Source organism: Amblyomma mixtum, chromosome 1, assembly GCF_055824585.1.
Source record: "Amblyomma mixtum isolate Tamu chromosome 1, ASM5582458v1, whole genome shotgun sequence".
In the NCBI taxonomy this organism is placed as follows: Eukaryota; Metazoa; Arthropoda; class Arachnida; order Ixodida; family Ixodidae; genus Amblyomma; species Amblyomma mixtum.
In genome coordinates, this window is record NC_143012.1 from 149,881,773 (window position 1) to 149,894,891 (window position 13,119).

Below are 13,119 nucleotides of genomic sequence, written 5' to 3' on the forward strand. Positions count from 1 at the left end.
ATCGTCAAAAGAGTACTACAAGTCAACAAAGAAGCGTACTTTCGAAGTGGGCAGCCAAGTAATGATACTGCGACCGTCTAAGAAAAATAAACTTGAGGTCCAGTGGGAGGGGCCAGCGAACGTGGTATCGAAACTTTCTGATACCAACTACGAACTTAAACTAGGTAGAAGGCCCAACAAAATCTATCATAGTAACCTGATGAAACCGTACATTTAGCGTCACGCTGTCGTGAATGTGATTTTGAATGGTTCGGACGAGGAAGGTGCAGAAATCCTGACCTCTGCGGACATGAAGGAATGCGGTTCGGACGCACTGTTAGAACAGGTTAACCTAGAACCACGCCTAAGCCAAGCCCAGAAGGAAGACTTGAGAACGATTGTTTCTGAGTTCGAAAAAGTGTTTTCGGATCGTCCCGAAAAGACGACGCTAATTGAGCACGATATCGAGCTAACGTGTGAAGAACCGATCTGTAGTAAGCCGTATCGCTGTTCTCCCGCACAGAAAGAAATCATGGCAGGTGAGATCAAGCGAATGTGCGACCTGGGAGTACCGGGTGAGAGCGATTACACATCGCCCTTGATACTAGTGCAAGTACAGGGAAAAGATCCTAGACCGTGCATTGATTACCGGCGACTAAACGCGATAACCCGGGATCAGACCTATCGAATACCAAACCTTGAGGAAAGGGTGGAGACAGAAAGTAGATTGAGGTTGAAACTAACCTCGCCCGCTCCACTGAAGTACCGCGGGTAGGGTGGAGACAGTGTCAAGGCCGAATTACATATCCACACTAGACCTCGTGCGAGGCTATTGGCAAGTCCCCCTTACAGAGCGCGCCAGCCGCTACGCCGCGTTCGTTTCCCCATTCGGAACGGTCCGCCCAGTCATGTTGAGTTTCGGACTCAAAAACGCGCCATATCGCTTCTACAATCTAATGGACCACGTGCTCCATGGCCCGTCCGAGTACGCGCTCCCGTATCTCGACGATGTCGCCATCTTTTCTAACACATGGGAAGAACACGTAGATCACTTACGAGTCGTGCTGAGCAGGCTGAAAGATGCCGGCCTCACAGTCAAACCTGCTAAATGCCAGCTAGGTTGCGCCGAAGTGACTTACCTAGGGCATGTGGTGGGGCGTGGCCGGCGTAGACCGTCAGAAATCAAAGCAGCCGCTGTCGTAAACTAACCCCGGCCAACCACTAAGACTGAGATAAGGGCCTTTTTAGGCCTAGCTGGATATTACAAGCATTATGTAAAAGATTACTCGACTCTTGCCAGTCCTCTCACAGACGCGCTTCGAAAGTCGGAACCCGTTAAGGTGATATGGGACCAAAAAAAAGAGAACGGGTTTCAAATGCTGAAAGAAGCCTTGAGCGAGGAGCCAGTTCTAATGGCACCTGATTTTTCAAAAGGCTTCATAATTCAGTGTGATGCCAGTGATCGGGGCATGGGAGCTGTGCTATGCCAAGAGGATGATGAGGGCAATGAAAGGCCAGTTTTGTACCTAAGCCGTAAGTTGACTTGCCGTGAAGAGGCGTACAGCACTTTTGAAAAAGAATGCGCCTGCCTGTTGTGGGCAGTTCAGAAGCTCGCCTGCTACTTCGCCGGTTCCAAGTTCGTTGTAGAAACCGACCACTGCCCACTAACTTCATTGAATAATATGTCGTCTAAGAGCGGCCGGTTGCTGAGGTGGAGTATGATACTCCAACAGCACAATCTTGTCGTTCGTTACAAGAAAGGCAAGTTAAACGCGAACGCAGACGCACTAAGCCGTGCGCTCTGAGCAAGGCTCCCTTCGACCTCCTCGTGATTTACATTTTGTGACTTCGCGAACGGTTGTCAAGTTCGCTCGTAAATCGGGGAAAAATTGATGTCCTCATTCGCGGCCTTAGCCGATTGTTTTCCTGCCCAAATGATCTCGAGGGACCCAATTTAAATTCATTTCATTCCTTGTGTTGCTTGCGTTTGACACTTTGTTTGAATTAATTACTTTACAGTTCTTGTATATCACATGTGTCTCTTGTTGAAGAGGGTGCGAAAAGGGGACAGAACTTTTGCTAGCGGAGTTTTTATGACCTTTAAGTCTGGTGTTTTGACGGGTGACGGAGGGCACTTGCTCGTGTTGGGTGTTGCTTGTTGTCGGTCGGTTCTTCGCAAGATGCAGAACGATCAACGACCGATGCTGAGAAGCAAGCTCTTCCGAAGGACCCAGCGAAGCTGATCCAGTCACCTGGGCGACAACGCGGCGGAGCAGTGATCCTGTCCTGACGAGCGGGACCCGTTCTCGGAAAGGAGCCGGGAGCTACCTGCGGCTGGACACCGGACGAGAACTTGGAGGAGCCTGGTGTACGAGCCCGCCCCGCATCCGAGCCACGCGGAAGTAGCTCGTCTTCGTGGCGCATTGTCTGGCGTCGGTGGTGCTGTTGTGCCGGCGCCCACATTTGCAGCGTGAATCATCCCGCCTCGCCGGCGCCGGTCGCGGACCCTTCCTCCTTCCCCCCTCCTCTCCGTCGGTTCGAACTACGACGCTTCGCCGGCCGCCCTTTCCAGTCTGCAAGCCTTCAACGGCCGAGTCCTCCCGACCATTCGTCTAATTTGAACGATGGCGAGTGCCGTGACCTGATTGGAGGATTTGAACTGCTGGCTGCCGCAACGGACACCGGCGGTATAGTGTCTAGAATATACTGGCTAGTGTGCTGAGCGCGGGCGGCGCGGTGGCACCCGAGGCTCCCAAAGCATCGCCGGGTGGCGCTGCTGCGCCTGATGGGCAGCGCCATCTATGGGAGAAAAGTAAAAACTGGGGCGCTGCTCGCTGCTCGCGCTGCTTTCACCACGCTTCTTTGCACGCGCGCTTTCTTGCACGTGCGCGCGCCAGCGCTGTCGCGATGTGTCGCCTGCATGAGCCACAATACGATCGTTCAGACTGACGCGCAGTACTGCAATGCAAACTTAATTAAAGGAGGGAAACTGATTAGTCGCGTCTACTGTGTGGAGCAGACGATCGACGATGAGGAGGCCCATTTGACTGTAAAATGCGTTTCTCGAGTGAGTATTAACGTCGTACTGTATGACATGTAACTAGAGGTAAGTCCCCTGTATAATTATGTGCTCGAAATATGCGAAGTACTATCAGCTCTGCGAAATAAAGCGAGACACTTGTTGATCGTAGTTGTCAGTTGTTGCATGCGATGCGCAGGGCGATCCACTTACGTGCGAGTCGAAAGGACATGCGACCAGGCAACAGTTCGTCAACATTCTACTCCACCTTGGGGGAACCCCCTAAACATTTGACCACCATTGTTCACACTTGCAAGTGCGACCTGCGGGTCGCCTTCTCGCTTGAAACGAAAACTCTCTGGAATAACATTGCTTGCGCGCTTTCGAGAATTTCGTCTGCTTTGACCGCGCCTCCTGCACTCGCGCTCGGTGCGATTCGCAATGCACTACGGCGACCAGGAGGATGTCGTGACGGTATTGATGTGCACCGCAGTCGTATAAGCGTCATGATGACAGCGACAGCGGCGCTCTTCTCAAGGCCGGCCTGCCGCCGCCGTCAGAAAAATACGCTAATATTGTTTGTTCGCGTTCATACCAAACCCTGGAGTAGAGCAACGTCAAAAATGAATCATTTTTGAGGATCGTTGGCCAATACCGAGCTGCTGGTAGAAGTGATAACTGCGATACAAGCATATTTCTTTTCCAAAGCCGCTTTGCTGATGCCCAGTGCTGCTCGCCTGTTGTCACCTGGCTCCGCAGTTAAAGGCATCATGGAAATCGATCACGTCTTTGTTTTATTATGTGACGGTGAACATAGTAAAACAGTGACGCGAGTAGCACCTTTATTACAGCGCTGGCCAGTTCCGAAGTGCCCTCAGCTGCAGCATCGATGCGAAATGGTTAGGCTTAGCGACGACTACGGCAGCGAGGGAGCAGCGCAGCTCGTCGCCCGGCGTGGCCGCGGGCGACGTCGTTGCCGAAAGCTCGACTGTCCGCGGACGGCGTCATTGCCAAAAGCTCGACTGTCTCGCCGATTAGTTCAGCGGCTTGCGACTCGCAGTCGCAAGGCTGGAAAATCGAGCAGCGAGCGACTTGCCTGCGCGTCGTCTGCCACTTTTTTAGTGGATGGTAGGGACAGACTCACTGGCTCTCCGAAGAGCGCGGCCGCATACTCGCGTGTTCGCGGTAAGAGTGGATCACCGTGTACATACGCTTTGGTTTTTACATTACGGCCTTCGTACTACCTCCTTTTTGCTTCGCCGAGACCGCGTCTGTCAACGCGAAGATTGCGCCTCGCGCGACTCTCCCGTCACGCGTGCACACAAAGCTAGCAGGGCGTCTGCTACGGCGCCGCCCCGAGTTTCCGCTGCTCGCCGCTGCGGCGCTGGCGTCGCGCTCCCAAACTTGAGCTTGGGGCGCTGTGGTACGAGAGGGTGTCGGGTGAGCGCGCGCGTCGGGGCGAGCCGGTTTCTCGCACGCGTCGCGCCGCTGAGGGTTGGAAAGGGCTAACCAAACAAAACGCTAACCAAATGTAAGCACACGCGAGCGGTTGATGGAATTCAAACTAAAAAAAAAACACATTTCACAAAACATACAATTCGGTTTAATAGAATGAATGCAGCGTGTTTAATCGAAGGGGTAGTGCGAGTTGGGGTAATCCTTTTTGGCCAACAGAAAGTACGAAAAAGCGCGTATTCAATTGCAGTGGCAACAGACAGACACTGTCGCAGATTGCCAGCAACAGACAGACACTGTGTAGGCTTCACCTGCACAAATTAACTTTGAGTGTGATAAAGTAGCACAATTTATATTTGCCACAGCGGCAGGATATCAAACTTACAGCTTTTGACAGTATTAGTACGGAAACAGATAAAACACTACGCTATTATGAATCCATTGCAGCCTATAATTTATATAAATTTTAAAAGTTCGAAGTAAAGAGAACTTGTTACAATTACGGCTGAACGTGTCCATGCTTTTGGTCTTTTCGCTTAGTCTCAAAAACATTCGTGTTCAGACCAAAGCCACCCTTAAATCATTGCAGATATTTTTGCAAGCATTTTCGCCCAGGCAAAATCATAATGCTCTGCTTCCGAGGGTGCTCGTAGAGCTTTGGGCTCCGCATCCTCATTAGCAAACATTCCACAATCCAGGCATCATCATATGGCATGCCTCTCAGAGACTTTCGTCTTGCGGCCAGGAAACAAGCTCTCACAGCTAACTGCTGCTTCTTCGGGGGTGACTGTATTTTTGCCTCGAGTGCTTCTTCGCTCAATGCATTGTTTTCCTCCTTCATTTGAGCCACATGACGCTGAGCATTGGCCAGGCTTTTCTTTGTCTTTCTCAAAGCACGAGAAAAATTCTTGAATTTTTTTTTGTCACTGCAAGGATCTTTCGTCTTTTTTCTTCTGCACATGTTCTGCGAGAGCTTCCGTAAATATTTGTAGTGCAAGCATGACTATCCTTTACCATCGGTGGTCAGCAAGCATTTCTCTGCAAAGTACATACTTCTGTATGAAGTGTGCTCGCCTGCAACAGGAATCATGCCACATCCATTACAGAGGCCACGCAGAGCCATTTCTTTGATTAATGTCTCTGTCTCATGGCGGGCTGTAAGCACGCGCTTTTCCTTTTCTCTTCCTCGGAAGTAAATTGTGGCAATTACAGAACTGTGCCCACGCAAAGGTTTTCCAAAAGTCACCATTCTTTCGATGAATAGTTTCGAAAAGTCACCAGCTTCGGTCTCGCAACAGGCATAAGTTAAAGCGACATTAGGCGCAGCAGGCAACTTCATCCATGTCACCGGAATCAGAATTCCATCGAACGGGTGCCGAACATTACTTGGGCACGGACACTGCAGTATCGCTTCTCTATCACACATCGGTCCTGTAGCAATGTCTGTCTGCTCGGAATCGGAACGGTTCTGGAGTTCATCTGATGCGCCTCCACGAGCGACGCAATGAGAGTCAACCCGCGTATCATCACAGTCGACTGCAGAGCACAACTCGGGATCCACCAGCTCGACATTTCGCTTCCGTTTAGGTGCCGGTCCTTGGTCGCAAATGTTTCGCACCTTCCTTTTCACCGTCTTTTTCGGCACAAGAGGAGGTGGATAATTTTCGAATACTGTAGGAACAGCATCGGGCTTCAGGCGTGGCTTCACTCGGACGAGTTCGTTCACGACGCCGTTCACCGTAATCTTAAAAGATCTTTCGATGCATTCGTCCTGGAAATGTTTTTCGCATGCGATAGCCTTCGGTGTCAGCCTTCTGTCTGCCCTCTTGATCTTATTTTCCCATTCAGCAAGCCGTGCTGGGTCCGCCGGTGCAGTGAACAAAGACACCTTTTCTTCGTTAGACCGATAACCGCTTCGACACAACGGAACAATACACGTCCTCTCTTTGCATTACCGCTATTCAACATTTCAAGACGTTCTTGCTCACGTTTAGCGTCTTACGTTCTTGCTCACGTTTAGCGTCTTACAGCTTCACAATCCAAGAGATGATGCTTGTCAAACATTGATTTCACGAGAGCAATCGCGCGAGGCTGCGGTATCGGCGGGACAGCAGATGACAGGAGTTCGGCGGCTTTTGCGCACCCACCCGACTGGCAGCGCCCCTTGCGGCCTCGCCGCGCAGGCATCGCGGCGGGGGCCTCGCCCTCCCGTACGAAACGCGCGCGCTGCGCACACTAGCCAGTATATTCTAGGCACTATACCGGCGGCTATAAAAACGGAGCCGCGCTGAGCCCGAGCAGCAAGGAGTATCTGTTCTCGCTTCGGCGAGCGCGGCTTCGGCCGCTTCTTTTTGAGCAGCGTCCGCTCCGGCGGACGCAGTTGTTGCTGCGACGCGCGTCTTTTTTTTTTTTTTCTTTTTTCTCTTTCCTCTGATCTTTTAGCTCTCCTCTATCTGCACGTGGCAGCGGTGGTGGCTTGGCTCGAGCCAGTAGCAGGCCCGTGCAATTTCCTTTTCATCCTTCTCTCAGTCACAACAACAACAGCCCGAGCAGCAGACGGGCAGCAGAAGAGCCATCACACCGGAGCTACGCTCGCCGCCGGGGCCGCCCTTCTTTGTGCTAGCCCGTGGTGCTCTTGGCCCTTGTATCATGTAAAAGCCCTTGTACATACTGTACATAAAAGTCCTTTGACTCGCCGTCCCCTCGACCGTTTCTTGGCTCGGAGGCCCAGACAAGCGCCTCCTCTATTTTTACAATGCCAGCCGCATCGCCCGCTTCGCAATGGGAGCCGTCGGTACACCTCATTTCAGTCAGTCGCCGCGCTGCGGCGCTAGCCAGATGGTAGCACTGCTTGTGTCATGCTTGCGTATGGGCGCGCGGTGGTGATAGCGCTGTCCTACTCCTACTCCTGGCGTCTGTCAGGTTGTTGCTGTCTACCCCTTCTTGTGTAGCTCTCGCCTCATCCGTGGCGCGGCGCTTTTTCCAACGGCAATCGGCTGGAGCGGCAGCTTTGCTCGCCGTTTGCAGAGGTGGCCTGTGGCGATCACTCCGCCTATCCCTTGAGGATGGCGGCTGGCATACTTTATGCGCTGTTTGAGGTACTTGCGCTACTTATTGCTGTTCCTTGCCAGACGAGTAGAGTGTTATAAATTTTAAGACTCGTTCGTTTCGTGGCACCATTGTTAACGAAAATTGTTTTGCGCGAGTAAATGATGTGGTCCGCGAAGCTGCGAGGTGTCCTCGCAGCAGCAGTAAAATGGCACCGGATAATTATCTGCAGCAGGGCTGCTGCTTTCAATTTTGTGTGAAGAGCGGGCAATTTTAAGCTGGTTTAAGTGGAGCTGAGGAACTTCGCTGCACAGACAGTACAAAAGAAGTTTACGTTTACGTGCATTCATTCACATATATTTACAACCATTTACAGTAATGGTATATACAACTCTTTGTATTTATAGCCATTTACATTTTTAGAATTGGTGTCTATTTACTTGTATTAGCAGGTATTTAGTCTTAAGAAGTTTGCATTGTAGCGCAACCACTTTTGTAAGCACGAGGAGGACAAAGCATCTCGTGAGCTAGCGGAGCTCAACAACAATCAAAACACACCTAACGCCCGGGTGGAGACGTCAGTTCGTACGCCCTCATGTGTTTGGTCGCCCTCTCTTGCGGCGCCGAACGACAACGCCGGTAGAAGAGACTCTGACGCGGCGCCGAAGAAACTCTGCCTTGCGGTTCGGCCTTTACGGTGACTGCCCCTGAACACGTGCTGAAGAGGTCTTGATTTCCGTTTTATCTGCCTCCTTTTCTTCAGGCGCTTTTCTTTGTTTTGCATCGTTTTATTAGCGCCTGGTTGCAGTCAGGACAGGCAGAACTTCCAATATGCTTTGGCAACAGCTGCTGCGCCGTATATTTGCGAATGAAGTTCATTTTCGCTTCTCAAAACAATCGTAGCTGCAGGCTGCCAAGGACAGAGAATAATCTTTATCTAGTCGTCGTAACAATGAGAGCTTATCCTGACAAAAGTACAGCTACGACTTGAAAGCTATTGCTGTCTGGTAGTCTTGAAAAATGCCTTGTCGTGAAGATTTGCCATCCCTTCTTCATTCAATTCTCCAATTTTTCTTACTGAACATGACAGAATCCAAAGCCAAAATAGCATAACTTATTAGTAATGTAGGATGGGGGTTTGTTAAAGGCACTGGGACTTCAGGAGCAGGGCGGCAACATTTCGTGGTCGGCGAAGGCGAGAACACAGCACGCGCAGCTATGGCAGCGCCGCCGCTAAGCAGAATGGTCGTCTTCGTCTTCACAATTGCCCCCGGGGAAAAGAGGAGCCAACCTGCGACTTAGGGCGCGGGCAGGATGGCTGGGTCGTAGAATGGCTTGAGGCGCTGGACATGAACAGTCTCGCGTCCACGGCAGCGGCGATCAGAAGACGGCACGAGAGGTTCGACTGTGTAATTAACTGGAGATGTACGCGCCAGGACACGGTATGGGCCATGGTATTTGGCGAGAAATTTTGACGACAGGCCCGGAGTATTTGTCGGAACTCAGAGCCACACAAGGGAGCCATTGGGGAAGTGTGACGTTGTTTGATTGAGGTCGTGGCGGGATTTCTCTCTGCACTGGTTGTCAGTTGTGAGAGCACGGGCGATGCGGCGACAGTCTTCGGCGTGCTGGGCGGCTTCGGATAGAGGCGTATACTCGGAAGCGTCCGGTTGGTATGGCAGAATGGTGTCTATGGTAGCAGAAGGGTGACGGCCGTAAAGGAGAAAGAAAGGAGAGAAGCCAGTAGTGGACTGCGTTGCGGTATTGTACGCATAGGTTACATACGGAAGCACAAGATCCCAGTTAGACTGGTTTGAAGAGACGTACATAGATAACATCTCACCGAGGGTACGGTTAAAGCGCTCGGTGAGACCGTTGGTTTGCGGATGATATGCGGAGGTGGTGCGATGAATTACATTGCACTTGGTGAGCAGTGCCTTCACAACATCGGATAAGAAGGCGCGGCCTCTGTCGCTCAGCAATTCGCGAGGGGCGCCATGACGAAGGATGAATCGGTTTAAAATAAACGAGGCAACTTCGGAGGCTGTGGCAGCTGGAAGGGCGGCGGTTTCGGCATACCTTGTCAAATGGTCAACCGCGACGATAGCCCAACGGTTGCCGGCCGAAGTGTACGGAAGGAGGCCGTATAAATCAATGCCGACGCGGTCAAATGGGCGTGGTGGGCAGGGTAGCGGCTGCAATTCTCCAGCAGAACGTTAAGGTGACGGCTTGCGACGTTGACAGGTAAGGCACGAGCGCACGTATTTGAGGATGAAGGTGTACATGCCACGCCAATAATATCGTAGCCGGATGCGAGCGTAGGTCTTGAACACTCCGACATGACCACACTCCGGGTCAGCGTGAAAATGGGCGCAAACTTCCGAGCGAAGGTGACGGGGAATAACTAGCAACCACTTGCGGCCGTCTGAGCAGTAGTTGCGGCGATACAGGAGGTTATCACGAATTGAGAAATGGGAAGCATGGCGGCGAAGAGCACGCGACGGAGAAGCAGCCGTAGGGTTTGTGAGGAAGTCAAGAAGAGAAGAGATCCATGGGTCGGCACGCTGCGCCGAAGGCATGGCGCTGATGTGAAGCATCGGTGAGGAGGCGTCTAAGGTTGAAAGGCTCGAAGTATTGGCTGGAAGTGGGCAGCGCGATAGAGCATCGGCGTCTTGATGTTTGCGGCCAGTACGATACACGACGCGGATGTCGTATTCCTGGAGGCGAAGGGCCCACCTCGCGAGGCGACCGGATGGGTCTTTCAGAGAGGACAGCCAGCACAGCGCGTGGTGGTCGGTCACCACTTCAAACGGGCGGCCGTAGAGGTAAGGGCGGAACTTGGTAAGGGCCCAAACTATCGCCAGACACTCTTTTTCAGTGACCGAGTAATTAGATCCAGCCTTTGTGATCGTGCGGCTGGCATAGGCAACGACGTATTCGGCGAAGCCAGGTTTACGTTGTGCGAGTACGGCGCCGAGGCCTACCCCACTGGCGTCAGTATGGACCTCGGTGGGTGCGGTCGGGTCGAAATGGCGCAGTATCGGTGGGGCAGTTAGGATGCGGCGCAAGGAATCGAAGGCGTCGTAAGACGCTTGGGACCATTGCGAAAGATCGGAACTGCCGGACAGAAGTTGTGTTAAAGGTGCAGCGATTGAGGCAAAGTTGCGTATAAACCTACGGAAGTAGGAGCACAACCCTAGGAAGCTGCGCAGTTCTTTGATAGAAGTAGGTCGAGGGAACGCAGCCACAGCACGAAGTTTAGCCGGGTCCGGACGGACACCCTCCTTGGAAACAACGTGGCCTAAAATGGTGAGTTGGCGAGCGGAAAAATGGCACTTCTTTAAGTTGAGCTGGAGGCCGGCGTCAGAGAGGCAGGTCAAAACGTGCTTCAGGCGGTAAAGGTGAGTGTCAAAGTCAGGCGAAAACACGACGATGTCGTCGAGGTAACAGAGGCAGGTTTTCCACTTGAGACCACGCAGAATGGTATCCATCATCCGCTCAAACGTGGCGGGAGCATTACAAAGACCGAAAGGCATTACAGTAAATTCATATAGGCCGTCAGGTGTTACAAAAGCTGTCTTGGGGCGATCGGCCTCTTCCATGGGTACCTGCGAGTACCCGGAACGTAAATCTAAAGAGGAAAATATTTCGGCACCTTGCAAGCAGTCTAGCGCGTCATCGATGCGTGGCAGGGGATATACGTCCTTGCGCGTAATCTTGTTAAGGCGGCGGTAGTCTACACAGAAACGGATGGAGCCGTCTTTCTTTTTGACAAGCACAACTGGCGAAGCCCATGGACTGCTTGAGGGTTTAATCACGCCGCTCTTGAGCATTTGGTCGACTTGATGTTCAATAACTTGGCGCTCGGGTGCCGACACACGATAGGGGCGCTGCCGTAGTGGAGCGTGGGCACCTGTGTCTATGCGATGTGTGACAGTCGACGTTTGGCCCAGTGAGCTGTGATGACAGTCGAAGGAGGCGCGGAACTGGTTGAGCAAGTCGAGAAGCTGCGTGCGCTGCGGCGGTGGAAGATCTGCGTCGATGGAGCGGAGAAATAGTTCGGTAGATGAAGGAGTGGGTGTAGAAGATGGTGGGCTGAGAGCAGCGAGTCTGATGTGCGATGAACCGGCAGTCTCCTCATGGGTTAGAATAGACGCGACAGGTTGGACACTGCCGACACATTCGCCACGGCGCAAAGCACTAGGGTAGGGAAACGGGTTACAGACCCACAGTACGGAAAGGCCAGCAGAAATAGTCAATACGGCGTAAGGCAGAGGAAGGCACTTGCGCCGGAGAAAAGTATGAGCTGGCGTGAAAAGAACAGTGTCATCACGAGAAGGGCACAAGAGAGGCGCACAAGGACGGAAGAGCATGGAGGCAGGTCGATGTCTTCGGTGACGAGGGCTTTAATACATGGCGGTGAAGGAGCAGCGTCCGGCAGGGATTGGGGCAGAGCACAGAACCCGACTTCAGCGCGAGCGCAATCGATGACAGCGGCATGACGAGAAAGGAAATCCCAGCCCAAAATAACAGAGTGAGAACAACACGGCAGTACGACGAACTCGATCGTGTAGAGGACATCCTGAATTAAAACTCGAGCGGTGCAAGCTGCCGACGGCTTGATGTGCTGAGCGCTGGCCGTGCGCAGCGAGAGACCGGTAATTGGCGTCTTAACTTTCTTCAAGCAGCGACAAAGGTTTGCGTCTATTACTGAAATTGCGGCGCCAGTGTCTACAAGGGCCATGACAGAAATTCCGTCGACCGAAACGTCAATAAGGTTCGCAGGGGACAGCTGAGGTCTTTGGTAGTTCGACGAGGACGCAGTTCTTGCCTCAGGAACTGCGACATCTAGTTTTCCTCTTGAGAATTACTTGGGCGGCGACGCATCGGAGAAATGGAGCGTCGTCGCGGCGAAGGGGAACGGCGGTCGGTAATCGCTGAACGGTCGGGGGAGAAAGGACGAGTGCACGCACGGGGCTCAGCAGACGCGGAGTACTGACGCGCTGGAGGCCAGTACCCGACCGGCGGTGCCGAAACTGGGAGACGGCGACGGCAATGGCGGGCTACGTGGCCAGGCAATCCGCAGGTGTAGCAAATAGGCCGGTTATCCGTCGTGCGCCAAGGATCTCGGTCTCGTGGAGATGGTCGCAGATAAGGTGCCAGCGCTTGTACGGGCACTGACATTATAGGGTACGTAGGCGGCCGAGGTTGTGCGACGACTCCACCAAATGTAGGATGGGGGTTTGTTAAAGGCACTGGGACCTCAGGAGCAGGGCGGCAACAGTTCGTGGTCGGCGAAGGCGAGAACACAGCACGCGCAGCGATGGCAGCGCCGCCGCTAAGCAGAATGGTCGTCTTCGTCTTCACAGTAAATACGTTTACCATCTGATTTCATATTTTCGCCAAGCAGTTTCAGTTCCTTTACCGGAATGTTTCAGCGTTGTAGCTTAGCTAAAAGACCGACATGATTCGGCAAAGCCGCCACAGCCTTCCGCTGCAATGCCAACGCCGCTGCGCCGCACTCTCTGAGGCTCGTTTTAAAACCAGCACCTGCAGCTGCTTCGCGATGACCAGCGCTCCGCGGTGAGCAGCGCCACGAACAGCGCGCTCGATGGGCA